This window comes from Vombatus ursinus, unplaced genomic scaffold, assembly GCF_900497805.2.
Source record: "Vombatus ursinus unplaced genomic scaffold, bare-nosed wombat genome assembly UNPS02014770.1, whole genome shotgun sequence".
Taxonomy (NCBI): Eukaryota; Metazoa; Chordata; class Mammalia; order Diprotodontia; family Vombatidae; genus Vombatus; species Vombatus ursinus.
In genome coordinates, this window is record NW_020954548.1 from 15,467,427 (window position 1) to 15,494,240 (window position 26,814).

Genomic DNA, 26,814 nt, shown 5'->3' on the forward strand with positions numbered 1-26,814 from the left:
ACAGACAGCCCTTCAAATACTCTAAAGTATCTATAATGTCTCTGATTGTTTTTGTCTCAAGGCTAAATGTCTCCCATTACCCCAATTCTAGTTATCCTCCTCCAGACACTGTCCAGATTATCAATGGATTCCACAAAACACAGCCTGCAGGACTGAACACTGAACACCTGATTTGGACTAACCAAGGCAGGGAGAGTACAGTGGCCTCTCATGTTCTGGGTACTGTGAACTCATCAATGCAGCCTAAGGTTGTGTTATCCCTTTTTTTTTTTTTTTTTGGCTACCATGTTGCATTATTGGTTTATTGAACTTACCACTGATTGAAACCCTCAGCTCTCTCTCCCTCTTTCTCTCTCTCTCTCTCCTTCTCTCCCTACCTCTCTCCCTCCCCCCTCTTTCCTCCTCCCTTCTTCATCCGCCTCCCCTCATTTCTCCCTCCATCTTTCCCTCTCTCTTTCTTCCCTTTCTCTCTCTTATTCCTATGAACTATGGACAGCCATTTGCTAAGATAATCTTTCTCCCCAACCCCTCCCCTCAACATAAAGAAATGCAAGATCAGAGAAGTTAAGATTACTCAGAAGAGGCTGACCTAGGTTTCCTTATTCCATTGCTTTTCCCACTGTTCCAGCTACCTTCCATGCTTTCTGCCATTGTCCCTTGGTATCCTCTATCAGAGGCAGACTTTGGGACTTGATATAATATAGGTCTGGTCTGTTTTTTTTTTTTTTAAATTTTCATGTTATATACACTGTAGGATGCAGAACTGATCTTGTTTGACCATGACTGCTCAGCTGAGGAGATAGCTACAAGTTCTGGGTGGGTAATTTTTTATCATGGATACAGGAAGTAGCAGCTACCCTTCTCCCATACATCAAGTGGCATTAAAACAAATGTGTTGTTTTTTTTTTTGTTCACTTCCACTATTGCCAGTGTAGCCTGCTGACATGACATCCTCAGAAGAAACTGAATAATGTGGCTGATCTATACTAACAAGGGTAGCCTCATGGATTTGCTACTTAACTCAGCTGTGATAAGACAGAGAGAGAGAGAGAGAGAGAGAGAGAGAGAAAGAGAGAGAGAGAGAGAGAGAGAGAGAGAGAGAGAGAGAGAGAGAGAATCACTAAAAGTTTGTCAAAGAATGACAATGCCTATGGCTCTTATAATTTTTTCTTTTATTTTTGTGACCTATTGGTCATTAATATGTGTGAATTTTGGCAGAGATGTAGAAAATCATGTTTGAAATGGCAATTTGAGTTATAGTGTTAGGCTTAGCTAGAAGTTAGGCTTGTCTCTGAGGCGACACTAAGGCACAGAGGTGCCTCAATGTGTTTTACTGCCTTGCTGCCAGCAGGACTAGGCCTGGCTTTTGCTCCATAACTCTTACCTTTGGAAACAGCGAACAGAGTGACATTTATTGTTGGATGATTCACACATTTTCCTGTGGGAAGTTGAGTAGGATTCTACTACAAGTCAGGCATTTGAAAGCCAGGATGGCAGAGTTATATTTTAGTATGGGACATTGACTCACCATGTATTCCTGGATGACTCTTGAAAGACCTCTTGTACTCAGTTTTACCTGTCTGTAAAATGGTGGTAATACAGTTAGGCTTCTGGGAGATTAATTAGTCTGTTCATAAAATTGTATCCACTGGGCATCACACCAGAGTATCTTAAAAGTATTTCATCACTTAATTGAGGACTATCTGAGCACCATTTACCATGGTATTTCATTAGTGGTTTTATGAGGACCACACATGCACAGAAATATTTGCCCTCTTATGCAGGCCTCTTAGTGACATCTAATAATGGGATTTAGAATACATACCAAGGGTGTGTTTGTGGGGTGGAGAGAGAGGGAGGAATAGAAGGGAGGAGGGAGAGAGAGAGAGAGAGAGAGAGAGAGAGAGAGAGAGAGAGAGAGAGAGAGATTGAGAGATTTTTTTTAAAAGGAGAAATTAGAAGCTTAGTTTATCCCCTGAGAAATTTCACAATGATTTTCTCTTCCATATTCCATAGTAGGACAGTGATACATCACAAAAATGATGAAGAGGCATCTTGGCATGGTAGATAGAGAACTGGCCTAGGAACTAGAAATACCTGGGTTCAGATTGCATCTCTGATGTACACTGTGTGATTCTGAGCAATACACTTAACCTCTCAGAGAACTAGGCTACACGAGAAGATGACAGACCTACATTGAGAGAGAAATTTCTTCTCGAGGAGCTCCCTACACCAGTGGAATCATAGGTCTAGTCACTGCCTCAAGCCCTCTCACTCATAAAAATGAATGAAACAAATCATCAATTTGAACACAATATATTTGGAACAGTTTTGTCAAACTGGACTTTGTATTAGTAAAATTCCCAGGGTTAAGTATGAAGTGTAGCTTCATATTTAAGAGGGGGTAATTGGTCTAGGCAGATGGTGTTTTTCTTTTTGAGGGAAGGACTGAATTGAATTTTTTTTGTGGGGCATTATGGTGATGATGAAGATTAACATTATCTATGAAGCTTTTATTTCTATCATACTAAAGTCATATTTTTTCCAAATTTAATTTAACTCAACATATATTTATTAAGCACCTATTATATGCATTGATGATATGAAGATAAAGTAAAATAGTCTTAGCCCTTATGGTGTTTATAATTTTGAAACTGTAGCTTAAGGGTTATATTGCTTTAAAATTTCTCTTTAGGTTATTGATAAAAAAAATACAATAACTCCCATAAGATATTTTAATGTTCCTATTTGCAGTATATACTTAACTTTTTTGTTGATTTATTTTAAAATGACCTGCATACTCTTTTCCAAGCTGAAGAATAATTTTCCCATTACTGTTGTCCAATTCAGATACTATAGCATTTGTAAATTGTTGCTATGTAATTATATATCCTCATAATAAGGAAAATTACTTAAATTGGAAAAGAAAAAAATCTAAAGTTTTTTTTTAATCAGTTATTCCCTTTTTATAGGCAATGTAGTATAGTGGAAAGTGTCCCAGGTTTGGGGGGAGATGACCAGGGTTCAAACCCCAGCTCTGCCACATACTGGCTGTTTGGCCTTGGGCAACTCACTTAACCTTCTGAACTTCGGTTTCACCATTTGTAAAATGACAGATTTGAACAGCATGACCTCCAAGGGCCCTTTCTGTTCTAGATCTATGATTCTATGAAATATAAGATGGGTGTTGCTATGTGGAGCTACATAAAAGACATGAAAAATAGCAATTCCTGAAAATATTCTCTCATAATTGCTACACTCTTATAAATGTGTTTTCATGTACAATTCAAGAGAATTATTACATATTATCTTCTAGAATTACAACATAAAAATTGAATTGTACATCTCTTTTTTGCATTATTAATTTTTAAGTAATGCAGAGAAATACATAAATTTCTAAGAAACCAATCATATTTAGCTTCTTTACCTTTATCACACCAAAATGCTTCTGTGCTTTCAAACTCACTAGTTCAAGCTTCATTTTTGACCTTTAGATACCTGAGCTTTATTTTAGAATTTTGGAAATACGTAATTTTGTTTTTAGATTTTTGAAGTTTCATTGGTTATCTTTTTTCTTTTTTGTAGGACTTAAAAAGCCTAAAATCACTATAAATTTATATTGTTATTGACTCAAAAATATTCTATAGTGCTATGTTGAAAAATATACTAGACCTGATAGCCAAAAGTGTTCACAAACTTACTTATATTGACTGCTTTTTGACATCACAATTGGAATTGTTTCAAGGTGTTGTCCACTGCATGCTATGTGAATGACTATAGTCTAATGCAGATTCATCTTCATGTATTTAGATGTGATAAAGCTTCTGTGTTCCAAACAGGCATAGTTCATTTGAAATGCATAAGCATATGTTTAGAGCAGGAGTGTATTTCAGGGCATATATATTCATTAGTACACGTGTAAAGGTATGTTTCCAATAACAGCCCTTTCAGTATTTTTTCAGAACTTTTTCCACTTTCCATCTTGCTTTAATTGGACCATTGACTTGAACTCCTTAAAAACCATTCCTGTGTATCAAGGGTACATTGTAATGTCTTTGATTCATATAGAATAATTGCTTTGTTGATCATATACCCATGCATGATAAGAGATGCATCAGAAGAAATCTGGTACAGAAGTATAAATAATACTTATCTTTAAGCCAGCATCTGTCATCTGCTTCAGCAGACAGTGTTTTCTTTCATTCCAGCACAAAAAGAGCTGAAAGCTTTATGGAGCAGCTTTGTTTGTGCTCTGTGATGCTTAATCAATTTTTATTAAATTCTAAATTAAAACTTGGCTTTCACTGCAGATTTCCCCCCCCCCCTTCCTTGTTCAGTAGATATCTCTGATGTATAGACCAAGGAAAGAGATCATGATGGCCTGGAAAAGTTATGCACAGGTGGAACAGTGTCTGATCTATGCTTCTTCAACCCAGGCTTTTCTGGGTAACTTTTTAAAAAAGTAACTTTATTGAAGTCAATTAGTTTCTTGTTGATTTACATAGCAGATTGCAAGTAAAACTGAACCTTAGTTTCTTTAGACTTTTAGAAATCCCCCCATCTTCCTTTGATGGAGTTAGTTGCAATTTGTTTTAAAATAATGGCACTCACGTTCCTTTGTAACCTTGACTTTCATTATAGAGAAACTTTACAAACTACTTAAAGATGAGTGCAAGTAACATCATATTCCTTTTGCTCTGGGAATGGTTTAACAAACCCACCCTATCTTTCTTAAGTTGACTAACTTACTTGCTATTTCAAAGAATTCCAAATTAAAGTTCTAAGTAGTGTAGGTTTAATATCTTGGGGATCTGATTGCATGGAGGTATGGTCTTTGTGACCTCTTTGTGATGGCTTTACTTAACAGGTTCTTCACTTGGAATTGTTCTGTGCTTTCATACCAAGTCCTTTGATTGAATGCCAGCATATGTTAGGAGGCCTGGTCAGAAAGACTCATGGGAAAACCTTAAAAGAGAGCAGCCTCCCTTCATTGTTAGTCTAATAAGTGTAAAGAGTAGGAGAGTTAAGAAGAGTCAAGTTGAACCCCTTAAAGATTTGTATTTAAGAGAACTATGAAATTTAGAAGACTTTGCTAGCATGGGGGATATATGTGTGTATGTATATATGTATGTATGTATGCATATACACATATATGTGTATATATAAATGTATATGTATATCCTCATCTAACAGTGATAGCTTGGTTTTCTGGATTTGCTTGTTCTTACATCTGGTACGCAGCAGACTAACCTGTATATATTACTCATTTTGAAACATATGTTTGTGGGCTCTAATCCAAAAGTAGCTTATGTAGCTCCATTTCTAGGTGTGAGGTTTGTTGAAGAATAGAGAGGGGAAAAATCTATGGAGATTGTCATTAATTATTGTTTATTTTCAAAGAAATCTGGCAAACTGTAAACTTAAGATGCGAGTATCTGTTGTCAAAGGCTGTAGTGTGCTTTTGGAGGCTTTGGCTAACACAACAACTTATTCCAGAGTTAGTTTCACATTTATCTGGGTGATAAAGGCTATATAAAGTTATAAATATATTTCTCTATATATCTATATCTATCTATGTATGTTTAGGGCAGCTAGGTGATGCAGTGGATAGAGTGCTAGGCCTGTTCAAATCTGGCCTCAGACACTTACTAGCTGTGTGACCCTGGGCAAGTCACTTAACCATGTTTGCCTCAGTTTCCTCATCTGTAAAATAAACTAGAGGAGGAAATGGCAAACCACCTTAGTATCTTTGCCAAAAAAAAAACCCAAATGTGGTCATGAAGAGTTGGAAAATGAAAAGCGACTGAACAACAACATAACATAGACATGTTTACCTAGGTCCTAGGGCATCATTACTAGGAGGTAAGGTCAGAGAGCATGAACCCTGAACACAGTAGACAGTCAATAAATATGATGAGTGAATGAATAAAAATGTGCTTGAATTCTAGATCGTGGAATAACTGAATAGACTGTGTGGAACTATCATGAGGTAGCAATTTAAGGCATCTGAATCTAGCCTAGAAACTGTCAACTGTCAATTTATTACTCAATTTATTACTGAGTCCTTTGACCTTCTTATTTGCCTAAAAAATACAGTTGTTACCTAAGGGCATTCTCAACAGGCATTCTCCATCTTCAGCTTCAGGAACTACTGCAGATTCAGAAATGCCCTTTGGAATTGTAGTGAGAAGGAAAGAAACGCTGAACTGAGAAATGAAGATAACATGCTGAACTTGATATACAAGCAAGTTTTAATGATATGGTTTAACTGACTTCTGGCTTCATAAACTCAGAACTCTGTTATACTACTACTTGCCAATGTTACTTTCTTGTGATCCTTGCAGCCCACAAAGCTAGAAAGTTTGTGTCTGCTTTGGATGGAGTAAATTGAGAGTAGATGAACTGGGGCTATGGAGGGATTGCCAAATGAGGTGGGGTTGATGGCTGAAGAGACTTGGAATTAGGGAGTGCTTTCTGGCAGAAGCACAGCACAGACTGTATCATGCTTTTGACCATGGTGCTTTGGACACACTGCCAAGTGTGTGTAATGAGATAGTGCTGTTACTATCCTTTGCTTTTAACTTTACTTTTTCATACAGTAAATTACTCTTGTTTTATAAACTGTGCTGCATACTTTTTTTTGGTACTTACATAAACAAATGAAACTGTTGAGTTTCTGGATAAAGTTTGAAGCAGTCTCATGTTGGTTCTTCTTTATGCTCTAAGTTAAGTGCTGAATAGTAAGATCTCTTTCACACCATTTATAATGGGATGCACATTTGGAAGGCAATTTAAATTCTTTTGGCTCCATTACCATATGGTTTAAAATGGAGGCATTATACATTTTGGAGTAGAGAAGAGTAGGTAAGAAATTACCTCACCGAGGTACATGAAAGTATATATAAGAGAATAATATGATCTTTATAAAAACAGAGAAGTGTCATGTCTATGAGTGTTTATGTAGCAACCTTTTCAGGAATATTTCCCAACTTTAGGTTTTAATCTACTAAAAGAAATAATACTAATGGAATATATACAAACTGTCCCTAAAGGATATACCAAGAACTTTCATGTACCCAGTTTGTATATATAATAAAACACTGGAACATTGCCAAAATGTTATTTGAGATATTGGCAGAATAGTATAGAGTCATTACCTTTGCTTCTGGATGTCATTTAGACTTGAACAACAGCACTATATTTCAGTTAATATTGGACTGCTACAGTAATATTTCATTACATTTATATACCATAACTTTTTCAGCCATTTCCTCAGTGTTATATTTCTACCATGATTTTACTTGTTTTATTTTTGGTAGTTTTAAAATGCTTTCCACCAATACTCTATTAGTCTGTTTTCCTATGTTGCAAAAGTGATGTGCTACTGATTCTCCCTCTTTCCTTCCTCCTTCTTCCCTCCTTTCCTCTTGCTTACTCCCTGATATCCTGCTGGGTGACATCCTGTACAGATAATGCTGCAGATCTCTTTGAGTAAATGATACAGAATTATTTTTCTTCTCTTTGTAAGAAAACACCCAGTTAGGGTTTCTTAGGTTCTTATGGAACACATCGGTGAGAGATTTTGTGTAGCCTAATGCAAATCTTCCTTTTCCCACAATAAATGATGCTTTGATACAGGAAACAATGCCTGGTTTTGTCATTGTTCATCTTTTGATAGGATGCACTGCAATCACCTCCATAACTTGGTAGCTGGTCTTCTTTGCAAGTTACTGTGGTTAAAAGCAATCATCACCAGGTAGACAACTTTTAGCTTCCACCTTGGTAGGTAGCATGTCCTGTCCAGAGCTTGGGCTCTACTTGCATGGTCTTTGAGAACCAAGGGTCACCCCATACCACTGTAGGAACTGGAGGATTACTTTAGTGCTGGATAATGAACTATAATAGCTTTTAAATAACTTAAGTTCTATTTTAGGAGAGGTGATGCTGTAGTAGAAGCATGAGAGCCTTTTGCCAGCTTTTCTCTAGGGAGGATACGTAACAAATGAAGAGCTAGAGATTAGGAGGGAAGGAAAGAGGAAATGAAGGAGAGGTAGGGAACTAGAGTAGGAGAGAGAGAGAGTGAAAGAGATTGAGAGGAGAGGAAGAGATAGAGAGAAAGAGAAGGAGGGAAGGAGAACAAGAGAAAGAAACACACAGAGAGAAGGAATCAGAGGAAAGGAAGAGACAGAATGAGAGATAGGTAGAGAGAGACAGAGAGAGACAGAGAAACAGAAAGAGAGAGTTCTTGTTTAAAAAACAAACTCGTATTTGTAACTTGGAGTTAGTGGTCTGTGAAGCTGTGTTACTGTTTATCTGTACTTTCTGTGTGTGTGCCGCAAGAGACGTGAAGAACAGATAGTCAGTTCCAAAGATTCTGAGTTCCAAAGCACTGACTCATGAGTCTACAATGAAATACTAGGATACAGCTATTTCCTACCTTTGTTTGGAAATGAACTGATTGGACCTGGCGGATGTAAGCCCTCAGCTGCAGGGCTTCACAGAAGGAAATGCTTTTGGTCTTTATTGGGTACTGAATACTGTTTAGTAACATATTTGTATTTGACATGGATCAACCACTATATAAAATGCTTCACTGGATACATGAACCCTTTCAGCCCCTGTGTGTGCACGACTTTCTGTACCTGCCTGGATGTGAACACGTATCCACATGGGCCATTTTATATGCTTTTTTTCATACTTAACCTTTGGAAGTTAACCTCTTTACCACAGTGAGCTTATTAATGCTAGTTCATAGACTCCCAGATTGAAAAAGACCTAAATGTCCTCTCATTCTAACTTCTCACTTTGTAAAAGAGGTAACTGAGTAACAGAGAAGTTAAAGGAATTTCCTTTGGTCATAAAGATAGTAAGCAGCAGAGCTAGAATGTGACCTATGTTCTCTGACTCCAAACTTGGTTCACTTTTCAATATATCCCAGCAACTTGTGATTTCTGTGCTTTGTCTGCACCTTCTTGTGTGCCCTTGGTCAGGCCATTTGGCCTCCTTTGTGCCAAGTTTCTTATCTATTAAGTGGGATATCATTTTATGTGTGCCATTAATTATATTGCTAATAACTAACATGGTATCCATTTTGAGATACTTGGAAAATAAGAACCTAAATGGAAATAATCCCATTATTCAGTATATTTCTCTATAATGATATCAAATCATGAATAGCATAAATAGTTGTCATAGAAAATGGAGTTCAATTGCAGTCCACCAGACATTTATTAAGTTCTTCCTGTATGCAGAGCGCTTTGCTAGGCGCTGGGGGCATTACAAAGTCTAGATAAAGCATAGTCCTTGCCGTTATGTAGCTTAGAGGCTCATAGGGTGTTGATACATACACAGATAACTATGATAGTATACAATTTAATAGTCCATCATGGTAAGAGCATTAAGTGAAAAACAAGGAACTGTGAGGACTGAGGAGAAGACTTACCTTTGGGAGGCATGGGGGAGGTTTCATGGTAGAAGTATCATTTGAACTGAGTTTTAAAGGAAGGCAAGGAATTTAGCTGAGGGAGAATATTCCAAGTGATAGGTAGCGAGAAAGGGCATGGCTCTAAAAGGCTTCAGAGAAAAATTCAGTTTGCCTGGAGTGGAGAGTTCATGGTGGGGACTGAGGAGGGAAAAAGGCTACAATGGTAGGGTTGGCCTCTCTCTTGAAGACATTGAGCCAGAAAGACTAATAGCTCACTTTAACATAGAACTTCGTTGTTCATGAAGTGTTTTCCTCACAAGAACAATCTGAGACAGATAGTGTAAGTATTATTTTCTCCACTTAACACACGAGGACACTGAGACTCAGAGAAAATGTCTTGCCCAAGGTTATATTGCTAATAAGTAGCAGGGGTAGGTCTTCTGACTCCTAAGTCCAAATCTTTTTTTCGCTTCACAATGTGGGGAATAGTTGTGTTGTATATAGTCATATTCTAGATACCACCTGAACTACTCATATCTAGCAATTTCTTAAAGACACTTAAGATTTTTTAAAGATGGTGACTATGATATTTTCTATATGTCATATGGGAATGAGTGGAGGATTCTTGAAGCTTGAAAAGGGTAATTGTTAGTAAAATAGTAGCAAAACAAGATGATGCTTAGAAAAGAAGGACACTCCCAAAATGAAAATTTCAAACTTCCATAATTATTTCAATTTGTGATTGTCAGTTCTTGGGTCTGTTTCTCTTCACACAAATAATCTTTCCAGACTCTTAATAAATACTGCTTTTACCTTTTATTTATTAATGATGGAAACAATTATTTTTATGTTTATGCAGTTCACAATTTTGCAGTTTAGTTTGTGTGGGTTAGTGGCCCTACTGTTCGACTCAGAGGCAAATCTGTGCTAGTAGGGTACCATATGCACAAGTATTTTTAAAAATAGTGTTCTGTTGGCGTTTGCCACTGGTGTTAGGGGAAGAAGAGGAGGGAAAAATATGAGTATAATTCTGGAAAACCTCCAGAAAGGGGTTAGAGAATAACTTAGGGACAAATGCTCTTGCTTGGAACATAATACCAAAAAGTGGTGTGTATGTATGTATGTGTGTGTGTGTGTGTGTGTGTGTGTGTGTGTGTTTTAAAGAAGCCAAAATTAAACACAGTAGATTTTACTGTTTGCTAATCAGCATGTGTTTACTTTCTCTTCCAAAACTGAAGTTGCCAACCAATACATTTCCTACCCAGCACTATGAATCTGTCCAAATAAACATGGGAAGTAGTAAAACAATGACACCACATGAAAATATATCTCATTCATTAAATAGATTCCAAGATATTTTTTGTGGAATTTAACTGCAACAGTGAAATGTGTGTCACATGGGCTCTTTGGCCTATTAAGGAAGCCACTGATTTCTTTTCCCTTGTTGGCCCCAAATGAATCAATATTTTTAAAATGGCAACACAACAGAACTGTTGATCCAGAGTGATGAAAATTGATTTTTTTTGTATCAACCTCTCCATCCATGTTCCCAGTGGACTGGTGCATTTTGGGTACTGTTTAGCTTTATGTTAATTAGAAGAGTAAGCAGCTTGTAGAATTCAAATAATCAATTTTAATTGCTGTCTCAATCACTAAAGGTTACCAACAGCGTCCCTCAAATTGAATTTAAGGAGTGTTTCCTCTGGAGATTGCAAACACAAGGGCAAAGAATAGCTATGAAGAGAAGCTTATATTGAACAAATAGCCAATATCAGAGAAATAATAACTAACATAACAGAGACCCTGTGGTTCATGAGGATGCCACTTTAAAAATTTGTGGTATCTCCTAAACATAATTACACTCTAGTTAAAAATTGGTCTTTAGATACCCACAGCTTCCTTTTTCTGGGCATATCCCCTGCCCCTCCTTCACTCCAGAGGTGCTGTGAGCCTCTTGCAAGTACCCTCCTAGACAGTACTTAGGGCGCTCCTATTATCAAGCCTGCTCTTTGGAAAGGAAATATCAGGTATTTATAGCTCAGAGGTGAATTTGTCACTCTATTACTTCTTTTGAAAATATCAAGTTTAAGTCTTAGGTCTAATTGTGGAGTGAAAGACTGATCCCTACTATGGGAATTTTAAGGATCATGAAACCTTGTGGGAAAGGTCTTTGGGGAGAGATGGAGGTAGAGGTATAGCAACAGAAGTCCTTTCTGTCATTTTTGAAATCACACTTGGGATAGACATATAATCTAACAATCAATCAACAAGACTGTATTAATTGTGAACTTTGAGATACTGTATGTAATGCACTTTGCAAATTTAAAGGGATAAATAATAATAATAATAATTATTGTTATTATTAGCCGCCTATACTACTTTTGCGGTAGGCCGAGTGGTTGACATACAAAGTAACTCAGCTTCCTGCAACTGAGTTGTCAAATTGGAGACAAAAGAGAATAGGTAACATTAACTCTAGAGTCATTACTATCCTGTACTTGAAATTCAGAAACCTCTAAGAGTGAATGTGTCAACTGTTCTGTCAACAGCATAAGGCATCAGTTTAGAAGTCAAGAATGATTTTTCTGAATAAACCAACTAACAGCTTATTAGGTTGTGTCAGGAAAAGGACATTACCCACTTTAGTAAAGAGTCACAGAAATTCAGGTTTAATATTTTCTTCTACTCGAGAAAAAGATGGCATTTTGTTGGAGAACCTTTTCAAAAAATTTTTTTTTTGTTATTAGTTTAACAAAGATCAATAGACGCAAACATTTTTAAATGCAAAGAACAAAAATTAAGATTGTTGGGGCAGCTAGGTGGAGCAGTGGATAGAGCACTGGCCCCGGAGTCAGGGACCTGAGTTCAAATTCGGCCTCAGATCAAACACTTGACAATTACTAGCTGTGTGATCCTGGGCAAGTCACTTAACCCCAACTGCCTAAGCAAAAAAAAAAAATTCCTTTAAAAATTAAGATTGTTTATGAAGCAGTGAACTTCTGTTCTACATATTGAATATATATATATATATATATACACACTAAATTTGATACAGTAAAAAAAAAACTGCCCTACTTGTTTGTGCCCCCATTCTGAACTCCCTTCTGCTCTATTTCATTTATTTTAAATTTTATTGATATTCTCTTTTTTTGGCATCACTGTCACTCCCCTCACACTTTGCACTGCCCATAAATGTGTGTTTCGTTCTATAGCTCTAATCTATTACCTCTCTGCGAAGATGTGGGAAGCATGCTCCATTATCAGTCTTGAAGTCATAATTACTCATGGAATTGTTCAGAATTCTGAAATTTTTGAAGTTGCTTTCTTTTATATCATTGTGGTCAAAATTGTTCTCCTGATTGTGCCTGGAATATAGTAAGTATTTAATAATTTCTTATTGACTGGCTGATGAGAGTTACCCTACAGGGTAGGGGAAGTGATTTGCCTGCTGACACTCTGCTAGTATATGTCAGAAGCAGCACTTGAACCCATGTCTTCTTGTATGCAAAGCTAACCCTCTATCCTTTATACCATGCTGCCACTCATAATCATTTGACAGAATAAATTCTGTTAAGTGGTTATAAAATGATATAGAAAGTATCTTACTCCTATACATACATAAACAATAACACAATGTGTGTATGTATATAATATATGTATATATGTATATATATATACATATATAGTCTACTATTAATCCATTCACACGTGATGTGCACATAGGGATAGAGGCTGGAACTATAGTTTCATTGGCATAGAAATAGAAAGGTATCTTCAAGGGTAGGAAGACTTCGATTGAAGTCCCATCCCTAAACACATACTTACTATGTGACCCTGGACAAAGTCACTTAAAATCTCAGTGCTCTAATTTAAAACAACTGTCTTAAGACAATAAATTAGAGAAATGCAGACTTGCATTGATAGAGAAGGCCCTTTACTGAGATACATACATAAACATAGAGAATACATGAAGCAAGAGGGGAAAAAAGAAATAGGTGATTTATATATCATATCAGTTTGCAAAATAAGGAAGTGGAATTTGTGGTGATGCCTTACGGCCAAGGCGTGGCTTTAATAAGCATATCTGCTTAAAGGTAGTAGGATTCTTACAGAGCTTCCTGGAAAGAACTGACCTGGTGGTGTATGTTCCCTGAGCCCATTTAAAGCATTGCACCTATGGGCAGAGATCTTAATTTGAAATATCACCCAATGAAATACTGCTTTCTATAGTCCCACAGTCCTGCATGAGTATTTTACTTAGATGTCATCAGTGTTAATAAACAGAAATTTGTTAATCCTTCACTAGTTGTGAATCACTGTTTGTTAAATCCCTCTTTGATGACTTTTGGCATGCAGTAATAACAATAATTTTAGCTTATATTTCCATAGTGAATTAAGTGCTTTGCTCACCATACCCCTTAAGGTAGATAGTGCAAAGACTTTTTCACATGTTAGGAATGCATAGATCTGGATTTATAAAAGCTGAGTAACATGCCTATGGTCACACAGTTAACGTGTCAGAGAATTAGACTCCAAATCTACCACACAGAAAAGTGTAGGGGACTGAGTATTTGTTAGGTTTTTGCCAATAGACCAAGTCTCCACATGTCTTTGGGATTATCCTTTGATTTTTGCCACCTCCTCTATACCTTTTTCAAATACTTTATCACTATTATTCCTATTTTCATTCCCATGGATCATTTTTTAGTTCCTTTTTAACTCCCCTATTTTTCTGTCTGGAGAGTGCATTCTGACATGGCTTAGACAGAGTGCTCCTTAGCAGGCCTGACAGTCCCTGCTATGAAGGGCTTTCTTTCTAATCCTGGATTTGACATTGGCAGTCCATTTAATTTACTCTTATACATCACCCAAAAAGAGTTTAGGAGTCAAACATTGGGATAGGGAAGAACAGGAATATTGGTGAATCACTAACTTTTCTGGTAATCAGTTTCTTGAGATGTAGCAACCTATTACAGGAGCAACCCAACATGGTAGATAGGAAGCTAGCCTCAGAGTTAGGAATGGAGTGGTCTAGTGAAGAGAGTAACGGACTTGCAGTCAGAAAGATCTAAGTTTGAATCCTGCCTCAGACATTTATTAGCTATGGGACCCTGGGCAAATCACAACCTCTGTGGGCCTCAGTTTTTTCATTTATAAAATGAAGGGGTTGGCCTCAATGTTAGGGTCCCTTCCAGCTCTAAATGTATGTAGCAGGCTTCATGGTAAGCACCAGGAATACAAGTTTAAGAAAGCCAGATGGTTCCTGCTTTCAAGAAACTTCCATTCTAACCAGGAAAAAGACAACATGAAAAGGAAGCTGGAAAGGTAGGGCATGGTTTGGAAACAGTCACTCTTTGACTGGTGAGAGGCCTGGCTCTGGGCAAGATGAAGTGAAAGCTCATCTATCAGATCCCAGAGTGATTCTAGAAAGGTTATGTTCAAGAGTCTAGTGGGACAGGAATGAAGAGGATGAGGTTGAGGAAAATGGAATGCCTGGAGCATACTGCCTATGTATGATTACACAAATCGCTTAATATCTCAGTGCCCCCAGGCAACTGTATAGGTTTATAAATTGCAGAATAGTTGATTAACTACATTGATGAAGGGCTTTCCTCATCAGAAGTTGCCACCACCAATAAAATCACCTCCCTCCCTACAACAAAAATCACTAGGGCAGTTAAAACTTGAGTTCAAATATGGCTTGACATTTACTTGCTGTGTGCCCCTGGGCAAGTCCCTTAACCTCTGTTTGCTTCAGTTTCCACAACTGTAAAATGAGGGTAATAATAGCACCTCCTTCCCAGGGTTGTTGTGAGAATCAAATGAGATAATAATTATAAATGCTTGACACAGTTCCTGGTACATAATAAGCACTAGAATAATCTCAGTTTCTTCTCCTCCTCCTCTTTTTTCCTCTCCTTCCTCTTCTTCCTCTTCCTCCTCCTCCTCCTTTTCCTCTATTGATCTCTTTTGAGAGAAGTGATAGTTAGTAGAGGCTTCTACTAAGGCCATATAAAAATGATGATTTTTAGATATTTTAGTGCATTTTATGGAAAACATTTTGATGATATAGCTAACATTGTCTTCATATTTCACTATCTTCAAATCTGAAGAAATAATTTCAAATTAACTGAAATATTGTTTTTCAGGATTTTAGGCTACTTAATCTCTTTTTATTTAATTGGATCACCTATCCTTTTATAATGCTCTGCAAATAGCAATAAAAAACAGCAAGGGTTCTTGACGTGTGTGTGTGTGTGTGTGTGTGTGTGTGTGTGTGTGTGTGTGAGAGAGAGAGAGAGAGAGAGAGAGAGAGAGATGAACTGCTTTGGCAGTCTAGGGAAGCTTATAGACCTCTTCTCAAAATAATATTTTTAAGTGCATAGAATAAATTTACATAGAATTAGAAAGGAAACCAGCTATATTGAAACAGATATCAAAATTAAAAAACCAAATTAATAAAGTAAGAACCTCTGGTTGTTCCTCAAACTTCAGTACTTTTCCTTTTAACAAAGTGACCCTTCTCGGAAAATTTTGAAGACTACCTTCTGGTTATTCATCTTTCATAAAGATACATTTTATTTTCAAGTAAATATTAAAAGATGATAAAGATCATATTTGTTTTAATTTGGATATCAGATTCATTAAATATCAATACATTTAAATTATTTATTTATGTATTACATAATATATTACCAATATTTGTGTTATTTTTAAACAACTTTAATAACAGAACCCTTGATAAGGAGCTTTTTTGAATGACTGTGCTTCTTTAGGTAGTTTAAGAAAGGCCACAAATGGAGCTTTCTGTTCTTTGACTCAGTTTTCTTGCAAAAGGAGTTACTTTTGACTATATCCTGCCAGAACACATGGGTTAGAAGAAGGTAAAAAGCAGAGGTAGGATGTCCTCTTGATCTTGTCACATGACAAGCATGTCAGTTAGGCAAGAATTGGCAGCCTTGAACTTCACTTAAAGGAATTTTGCAATTGTGTTGTGTTGCATTATTACTTCATGATGAAATGGTTTTCGAAGGTCAAAAATAGGGGCAGAATTAAAAGAAATATTTATATCTAATAGTGCTTGCTCTGTGTTCATGGTTTAGCCTATGACATTATTGCCTTGTAAAAATGTGGAATTAAATTTTAAAAAAAAATCAATACATGAAAATATTACTGTTTTAATTCATATTTTCTGTATATTATGGTATGTACATTTTTAAAAAATAGTGATTTTTGATGATTAGTTCTCAATACTTTTCAACCAAAACAAACAAACAAAAAAAAACAGGAGGGGATTTCCAAATCTCTAATTTTTTCTTTTTCACTATTTAGTCTTTGTGTTGGTCTTACTTTCCTTTGCAATTTCTCCAGCCCATTGTAAATTTTAAGGATGTGTTTCAGTGTAGAAATTGGTGACTAGCAACTGAATATTGTCTTCAGTGTGGTGGCAAATGATTTAGAAAATAACTGGGGCCACTATAGACTGTTTAATGAGAAGAACGGCAAGCACAGAGTTAAGCAAGTGACCAGTTTACGTTAACTGAACATTCAGTGTTGCAGGATCTCTAATCCCTAAGCAGATGCTTTACTAGGGTCTCGTTATTGTCCAGAAGTGGCTCTTGTATGAGAAAATGCAGCCATGCAGAAACAGTACAAACACTATTGACTTGCCCACCACTGCTTACTCATTTTCCCCCCTTTGTGCCCACCAACCTATTTCATTCTTACCTAGGCATGGGGTCATTGTCCTATACCTTTAAATTCACAGAAAATGCAGTAAATGTGATGGTGAAAAAGTCTTTATTGGTAATAGGTTATGATTCGCTTTGCAATCCCCTAACTTTGTTGTTGTTGCTAAAGAAGACCTTGTTTCTTTCACAAAGACTTTCAGCCATATCGTAGCATTTCAGAACCTTTAAGTTGTGTAATATTATATTTGTGAAGGAGGGGAAAAAATGAGATTCTTTTTTTTTCTTGCTTTTGTTGACCCATTCTTGTTTTAGGCTCCAACAAAAAGGGTTTTTGTTAACTGGAGCTTAAGATCCGCCAGCTTGCAAAGTATTCTGTTTTATGCAAGGGGGATTAAGTTGGCATCTTAGGCAGTTCTCTTGTGTGAACCATTCACGTGTCCTGTCATAAGGTGTATAATTACTGCACTTCACCATCAGCAATCATTCTTCAGTTAAAACCTGTTTTAAACCTCTCATTAATATAAATCATACCAGGAAGGTAGAAAATACACCTTCAAAAAGAACGAAGTGTTAGGGAGTTAATCTGTTCTTTTCATAACAGACGTAGAGTAAATAATTTTCACTTAGGGCCTTTCTTTCCATGCAATCAAAATAGTTTGTGATAAAAGATCTGGTACCAGGGATTGCAGAAACACATAGTGTTTTATTCAAGCTGGATTGGCCTTCCTGTTCTGTGCCAGTTCCATTTTCTCTCTGTCACCCTTGAACACTGAAATGTGTAATCCCCCATTCTTTTAAAGTCAACCTCACTGACAAGAGCAACAATAAAAAAAATTGCAGGAGCAAACCAAAATTATTTTTAGGATTTTCTTTTAATAAACCACCCTGTCATGCTCAGATAGCAGGCTGAAGTTTTTAATGAGTTTCAATGAGAATGATTTTCATTTTTAGGGAATAATTTCATTTGGAGGTAAATTTATTAAGTATTGAATTACTGATTGTAACATGTAAGGAGAAACAGCATGGTGTGGGGAATAGAGAACTGGCCTCAGAATCTGGGTTTAAATTCTGCCTCGGACACATATTGTCTGTGTGACTTTGGGCAAGTCACTTAACCACTTAGGGTCTTCAGACCACTCTTTAAGACCTTAAATTGTAGAGCAAATGCAGACCTGCACTGGTAAAGGTAATTAATTCCTCATCAGGAGCTTCCTGTAAAGGCAAAATCACAGGTCTGGTCTAAAGGAAAAAAAATATAACAAAGACAGTTCTCAACTTAGAAATACTTTACTTAGAAGCAAGTGCCACATATAATACTCTCCACCATCATAATTCCACTGCCATTTCTACTGCCATGAGCATTGGTGTGAAAAAATTTGGAATTTTTAAAGACTGTGAGTTCAGAAGTGGAAGGAGAGAAGAATAGTTATTCAGTAAACATTTATAAAGCACCTGCTATGTATAGTGTATGATGCTGAGTGGTAGGGGTACAAAATAGGCAACAGACAGTTCCTCCCCTCAAGTTACTCACAATCTAAAGAGGAAGCTATCAATAGTGGTAATAATTTAGGAGAATTTATCTCAAGGGCATACTTCTGATCAGATTTGGCCTGGCAATGGGGTGATTTCCTAACCCGAAATATCTTTTGCTACACATCCTAAATTGTTCCTTTTATTTTTTAAAAGGTGGCCTGAAATGCAAGCAACTGGAAATTCATGTGTGTTGATGAACACGTTTAAAAATAATACTGATAAGCATGGAGTAGTTGAATACCAGGCCATTCACATATTTCTCTAAATTACTTCAGTTAGTCAATAAACATTTATTAAATACCTCCTATATACCAGGCATTGTGCTAAGCACTAGGCCCTGTCCTCAAGGAGCTCATCAATTAGATTGCTTTTTTTCTAGTATTTAATTTAGACATCTGAGAGAAAGGGATTTTTGTTTGGTGGGAAAAGATTAAAGAAAAAGGGTTCCAAAATTCTATTTAGGAAATTAACTTAGTAGAAGCCAGCAAAGGGATAAGGCTTATATTTTCTTCCCTTCCTAGTCCTCTTCTTTCTCTTCTTTTCTGTTCCTGGAACCCAGAATCTGGGCTAGTACTATCAGTACTCCTACTGCATTTTGGGTTAAATAGTCTTTGAGAGTTTTGTCAGCTAGCCTAACTACCATTTATAACCTTGCTTCTAGGGATAGATATTTTTTGAGTATGAAACAGGTTGACCTGAATGAACTTTAAAAACATAACCTTGTTTTTAGTTGGGGGCTTCGTGCATTTAAATGAAATAAATGCTATTCAGTTTAATGGATACTCTAGGACCAGGGTATCAAACATGCAACCCTTGGGCCACATACAGCCCACAACTCACCAGAGTGCTTCCAAACCATATTAAAATGTAGTTCCTATCTGGTTTGAATGTATTCATGTATTAATAAGTATAAAAATCATAAACATGTGGTTTTCTAAGTCAATATGTGGTCCACAGGGATCCTTATCTATGATTTAATGGCCCCTGTTCTATTCCAGTTTGATACCATTGCTCTAGGATACCTTTTCACAGTACATGAGGAGTTAAAATACAGTTACCTCTGTGGGTTATTCTCCCAAAAACATGACACCAAACTTAGTAAGGAAGCTAAATTAGGAATGACTCTGTTTAATGAGGTTTTATAAAACATAATCATGAATAAGAAACAATTGCTTCTCTAGCCATCATCTGCTCAATTATGGATCGAGAGCCAAGCCCCAAGTCTCTTTTTTTGTGGAATGGCAAAGGCTGCACCAGAAGGCTAGAGATTTTCCCTGGAATGTTGCCAAAACAAAGGATGTTTTAAAAACATGCACTAATTTCTAAGCAATGTGACTTTTTATATAATTAATGTATCCCAAAGAAATGAAATGAACATTTTAATTTGCAATTTTTCCTTCCTTGGTTATTAACATTGTGTGTGTAGGGATAGTGGAAAGTGAGTTTCTGCAAATAGTTTCAAGTGGAACTTTAGATAGCTTGGATGTGGGAATTATTATTGATAATTATAAGGTTCAATTCAGGCTGTGTCCTAATGCCCTTCATGTGTGTTTCTTGTCTAGTATCATTCATTTTTCTCTATCCTTCTTCAGCAATATGGTACCTTACCCTTTCATATTCACTTGTAGGGAAGCATGTATTGTCATTTTATGAACCCTGAATGTTGTACATTTCTGATTTTCAGTTTTCCCAGGAAAGAGGAATGTGTGAAAAGCAGTTTGATGCTATGGAAATAATACTGGACTAGAAATTAGGAGAATCAGTTCTAATCTTTATTGAGTGACCACAAAGTCTCTTCTCTGGATCTCATTGTCCTTGTCTATAAAATAAAGACATTGGATTAGGTGACCTTGCCAGACTTAAAGAGTGTCAGCGTTGCATGTGAGAGGACTAGTTCTTCTAGGCAAGAAGTTCAGGTTAGAGGACTTGTCCATAGATACGCAGGTAATATAAATGACAGAACTGAGATTTGAATCCAAATGTTCCAACTCCAAATCCAGTGCCATGTCTCCCAAATCTCTTTCAAATCTCAAAAAAAAATTGAGATAAGGAATGGACTTGTGATTTCATTGGATGAGGAAACTCCCTCTATTGATGCTGGTCATCACTTTCTGGAATTGATCATCTTAGAGAATGCCCAGAGTACTGAGAAGCAAAGTGACTTTTCCAGCATCACACAGTCAGTATGGCTCAGAGATAGGGCAGTGAACTCAGAACTTCATGACTCTAAGGCCTGCTCTCTATCTACTATACCATGCTACCCCTCAAAAACAAAAGCTATCTCAATATTATTTTTTAAAAATTTCAATGAGGGAGGATGCTGGATATAATAAAGAAGATAGGTATATAAAGTGGATAAGAAAATAGTTTAGGATAGTGAGGAAAATTACACCAACAAAAGATAATGCTCTCAAGGTACTGAAAATGGAGTAGATAAAATTAATGTATAGGGACTGAAAATGGAGTAGATAAAATTAATGTATACGGGTAAAAACATAACAAATTGGGATTTAAAAAGAAGATTCATTTAAAAATTTTAATCTTATTTTTATTGAAATCTTTTGCTTCTATATTACCTTTCTTCTGTTACCCAGGGAGCCATCTCTGTTTAAAAAGAAAAAAAAAGAAAAAGACAAGTCAGCAAAACCAACCAATCCATCAACTGTGTCTGACAGTGATATGTAACATTCCACAACTTTGTAACTGAAGGAAAGTGCATTTTTTCCCCTCACATCTTCAGCAGTGTCTAGCTTGATCGTGATAATTACAAATTGTTTAGTTTCAATTTTTTCCTCTTCTCCTTTTAAATTGTTGTAGTTACTTTGAATATTTTTTCCTGGTTCTGTTTATTTCATTCTGTATCAGTGCATATAAGTCTTCTCATATATCTCTGAATTATTTTTATTTGGCATTTTTTGTGAAATAGTAAAATTATATGGCATTCATACATTATCAGCATTTGTTTAGCCATTCTCCAATCAGTAGATATCTACTTTTTTCCAATTCTTTGCTTACACAAAGTACTACCATGAATATTTTGGTATATATGGTCCCTTATTACTTTTATTTTAAGCTTTGATATCCTTAGCATACCTATCTAGCAGTAGTATCTCTGGGTGAAAAGGTATGGCATTTTAGTTAGTTCCCTCCACCCACCTGCCTACTTTTCACTCCTTTAAAGCATATTTCCAAATTACTTTATGGAATAGGGGAAAAAATTGAACAACAAATTTGGTTTTAATTGAAAATATCACAAACTGACAGTGATTTATAACTTCTATTTGAGATAGCTTAACTTTGCTTTTATACAGGTATCACAATAAACCATATATTATCTCTAGTTGTTATTTCCCCTTCCATAATAGGCATGATATTTAGTACCAAACACCTAATGTCTGAAAAAGAATTTGTCCATGATGTGGACTTTGGTAGTCTTCATAATGACAATTATAATAAATTTCAAGACTAAAATGAGCTACTCAAGAATAATCAGATATTAAATAAAATTGTACTAGAAAATCAGTATGACTTAGGCATTTTAGTTCTAGAAAACTAATGAGTGAGGCATCTGGATCAAAATAATAGTCAAGGTATAAATAGCTTTTAAAAATGGTAGCTTGTTTTTTTAGGTGTAGAAGTATATCTTCTTTTTGGTTAATTCTAATTTCTTATTTTCATAGCCTATGAATAAATACAAAGGAACAAACATCTAGCCTAATGGTTTAAGTATCTTGTTTTGACATTACTAAAATAGCCTAATTTCATCTAAAAATACATTTCATATTATAGCTAAGATGATGAAAAATTCTCAAATTATGTATTATTATTTTAAATAATTATATGGTTGTTAGAGATAAACAAATAGAACACATAAGTTTGTCATTTTAAATAGGTTTAAAATTTAAATATGCTTTTGGTAATAGTAGTAATTTGGTTTTGGTAATATTGTCAATCTCTTCAATATCATGGCAAAAACATTTCTTAAATATCCTTGATTAACCTATTAAATTGGAGATTGTTTATTTCCCTGTGACTTATCAAGTATTTTTTATCAGTTAAAAATGCCAAATCATAAATCACCTTTTTGCTTATCTACAAACAAAATTTGTTTGAAAAATAAATAAAAACTCTAAAAATACATCATTAATCCTTCTAAAAATTAAATCTGTACTTCTGACTTGTCAATCATATTTATCAAGGGTATATTAAATAGCAAAAAATCTTATTTTATGGAAAAAGGAATTAAAATGATACTCTTTATTGATTTAAACTCTCCTTGACCATTTATTTAAATAATTATTTTACTTAATTTGACTTAATTCTACCTCCAAAGAAAGAAAATATATTTTGCCAGGATGAAAAATGATTGTCTGTGATAAACATAATGTACTGAATCCATTAAGAACAATCCAAACACTGGCACATTTCTTGAAATATTTTGGTCTGTATTTTTTGACTATTTTCATGGCAACTTTCCAATAATATCTGAAATGCATCCTGTAATGATAGTGGGAAGCAGGCCTGCCTTTTAGTACAATTCCTGTTCATTACCTCTGGAAAACTTAATACTTTTCTTTTTTTTATCAGTTTTTAATACTATAAGTAATGATGGTCTTTTCATGTTGTTTTTCATAAAGCAGAGTTTCCTCATAAATCTAAAACCATTAAATCACAAATACCCCAGACACAATTCATCACTTTTTTTTCCAGTCCTAGTTCAATGATTACTTTAAAAATATATCATTTTAAATGTCTTCTAGGGAAAAAGCAGTCCACGGATACAGTTCCTGTTAATTACTGACCTCTTAAGAACCACATTCATTCATTTATTCAGTAAAAACCTTATTAAATCACCTTTGAGTTCATGTTGCTTTGGCAGAGCACTGAAGAAGATACAAAGTTTAGGAAATAAGACACAAATATAGATGATCATAATATACAACATCCCATAATAATTGCACCAAAGAAGTACAAAACAAAGTTATGTGAGAGCCAAAGGGGGAACTTGTTACTGAAAAGAAAGTACCAAATAAGATTTCCTGAAGAAGGTGGCATTGGAGTTGGACTTTAAAGAAGAGTAGCAATTCAGCAAGTCAAGAAGAGGGAGGACATCCTAGAGTGAGAGGAACAATGTGATCAAAGGCATCGGGGTTGAAAATGTGAGACATGTTCAAGGGACATAGATGACTTTAGTTCAACTAAAACTCAGAGACTGGCTTCTTGACCTTTTTTATTTTTTATTTTTTTGCTCCAAATCATACTGTTTATCTTTAAATAATACCATGGATTTCTGAATTAAAATTTATTCACTAGACAATTATATGATTCAACTTTAAAGGTATATAATTAGAAAGAAATATAAACTCAAAAAACCACAGAATAATCTGAAAATTAAAGTAGTAGATAATGGATGTTTTAAAATTTCTGTCTTGCCTGATTACTGTGACAAATATAGAAAATGTTAGAGTAAAAATTAGTAATCTTGGAAAAAAAACAAAGATGGTACAATATTTATGTCACCATGTGATTAGTATCAAGATAAAAATAATCATGATATTTGGCAATGGTACCAAATATCATGCAGGAGACCAAGAAAATGATGCATCTTTTCCTGATCAAACATAGGACTATAGATATAGAGCAGGAAGGGGCTTAGGAGGCCACCATCTTTTCTGGCTCCCTCCTTTTCCAGATGGAGAAACTGAAGCCTAGAGAGATTAAGTGATTGGTTCAGCAGCATCACACTGGTAGTGTGGCAGAACTGAGATGTGAGCTCAAGTCCTGGGACTCCAAGCTCAGCACTCTTTCCACTGCACCTTTTTGTTTTCCGTAGTATCCTTTTTTGAATATCACATTGTATTGACAATGTATTGCTCTTGTCTATGTCTGGGAAATTGTGGTATAGTAGAAAGCGCACTGAATTTATTGTCAGAAGACCTAGGTTCAAATCTTGTCTATGCCCCTTAATAGCTCTTTGATGTTACGTAAGTCTCTATTTTGAGGAGTCAGTTTCCTTATCTATACAATGAGAGAAATGAACTAGATCAGTAAACTCAAGTAGCAAGGGGTCCCTAATGTTCACAAAAGGAGCCCTGTGGGTTGCATATTGACTTAGTTTTAAAAGTGCAATATTATCTATGTTTTATTGTATTTTTATTTTATTAAATATCTTTCAATTCTATTTTAATCTGGCTTGGGCCACACTATAGAGTTTTGGGGGCTGCATGCCCATGTGTCTGACACCTCCAGACTAGAGGATTTCTAAAGTCCCTTTTAACTCTACTTACATGCACTTGTTTTTTTTTTTCTGTTTGTTTGTTTGTTTTTTTTTTATTCTTATATGCACTTGTAAATAGGTGGTACAGTGGATAGAGTGTTGGCCCTAGAGTTAGGATGACCTGAGTGCAAATCTAGCCTTAGACACTAGCTGTGTGACCTTGGGCAAATCACTTAACCCTGCTTGCCTCAGTTCCTTCATCTGTAAAATGGGCTGGAAAAGGAAATGGCAAACCACTCTAGTATCTTTGCCAAAAAACAAACAAAAAACAACACCAAAACACCAAAAACCCAACAAAAAAAAAAAACCCCTAATCCAAATGGGTTCACAAAGAGTCAGGCAGGACTAATAGGCTAAACAACAAGTTATTACTTTTTCAGTCACTCCAAATTCTAGTCATCGTTGATTCTTTTTTCCTTGCCCCTCTCACTCTCTACATCCAATAAGCCCTTAACCCATATAAGTTCTATATCTGTATGTCCTATCCTTATAAAGTGTTGTCAGGCTGGATTTTAAGATTGTATCCTTAATTTTAATCATGCTCCTGAAAGTAGACTGAAGATTAAATCAAACCATTTATATATGGTTACTGAACTTCAAGAGAATTGTGGGGAAAATTCAACTTTTCAAGCCTCTTTTTTTACTCAGTAATTTTTAACTCATTTTTAGAAACTTTTTCTTTTAATTTTGCTAAAAACAGAACAGTTGAAGCATAAGAGAAATTAGACCATTCGTTGCCTTACTGGAGTTGACTTTTTCCTAGTAGTAGAGTGACTGAAGAATGGAAAATCCCTAAAAGTTTCTTCCCTGTCAATATGTATGTAGTCATTTCTTTTTAAGGGAAATATGGGTGGGGATTGAAAGCCCCCAAACTAGAATTCAGAGGATAATGCAACAAGAAGCCATTTAGTGTAACTGTTTCATTTGCAAAGTCAAATTGAAAGCACAACTGGTTGATAAAGGAAAGGACTACATTGAGGTTGGTCAGTACTATTTTAGACTTTTTTTTATTTTTTAGTATTGAGTACTTCTTTTAGTTGCTGAGAGTACAGCAGAGTACCAGTGTTTTCCCACTACTCATGGGAGCTATTCCGGCCTTAGCTTGCTATGGCTGCAAGGTATCTCTTTCCCTCTGAATGCTGTAGGCCTGACTCCTTTTCTTAAGTGGCCAGCTCTGGTGTTGACCCAAGTTCTTTTCCTGTGGCATCACTATTTTAAGCCAACTGTCAAACCTTTCTACAGCAGGAAGAACTAACTAGTTTGGTTTTAATTCTCGTTTTGGACGCTACATTATTTTTTGACTTACTACCATGTTATATTGCTGTGTCCAAGCATCAGTACATGATGCCATGTTTTACAGAGAGTATCTTCACTACTGACTGGCCCTGGATACAAATTAAAAAGTTCCTTCTGGACTAAAGATACCGGAAGTAAGGAATGTAAAGAAGGGTATATGAGGAAGTGATATGGATCTTTGTAAGCATTTAGTTATAGATCCTTGTATTTTGTTATGCTTTTCTATATGTTTCCATGACTTTTTTTCCTTTGGGAGATCTTACGTGTCTGTCTTATCTCCTCTATAGGATTTTAAATTTCTTAGGGCAGAGACCTTTTGTTTGTCTTTTGTTTACTTTGTATTTTTCCTTAAGTGTGGAATACTGTACAGAACTCTCTGCAGAATAGAATCCCCTTATTCAACAGCTGAATCCTTGTGGTTTAAAGCCAATAGATCACTCTGTGTCAAGGCCTAGGCTGCTTGCCTAGGTTGTTAAAGTCTTTGAGAAATACAGTTCATTCACTCATTTATTCATCATTCATCCATTTAAAAATCATTGATTGACTGCTTGTTGTTCAATACCTCTTGCACTGGGTACTTTGGAATTAAAGGC

At 35.7% G+C, this 26,814-nt stretch overlaps 1 protein-coding gene across 4 annotated transcripts in view; it reads left to right on the forward strand.

Annotated features, from left to right (window-relative positions):
- NFIB (nuclear factor I B) overlaps positions 1-26,814 on the forward strand; it is a 268,605-nt gene that overhangs the window by 70,860 nt on the left and 170,931 nt on the right. The gene's annotated exons all lie outside the window — the stretch shown is intronic.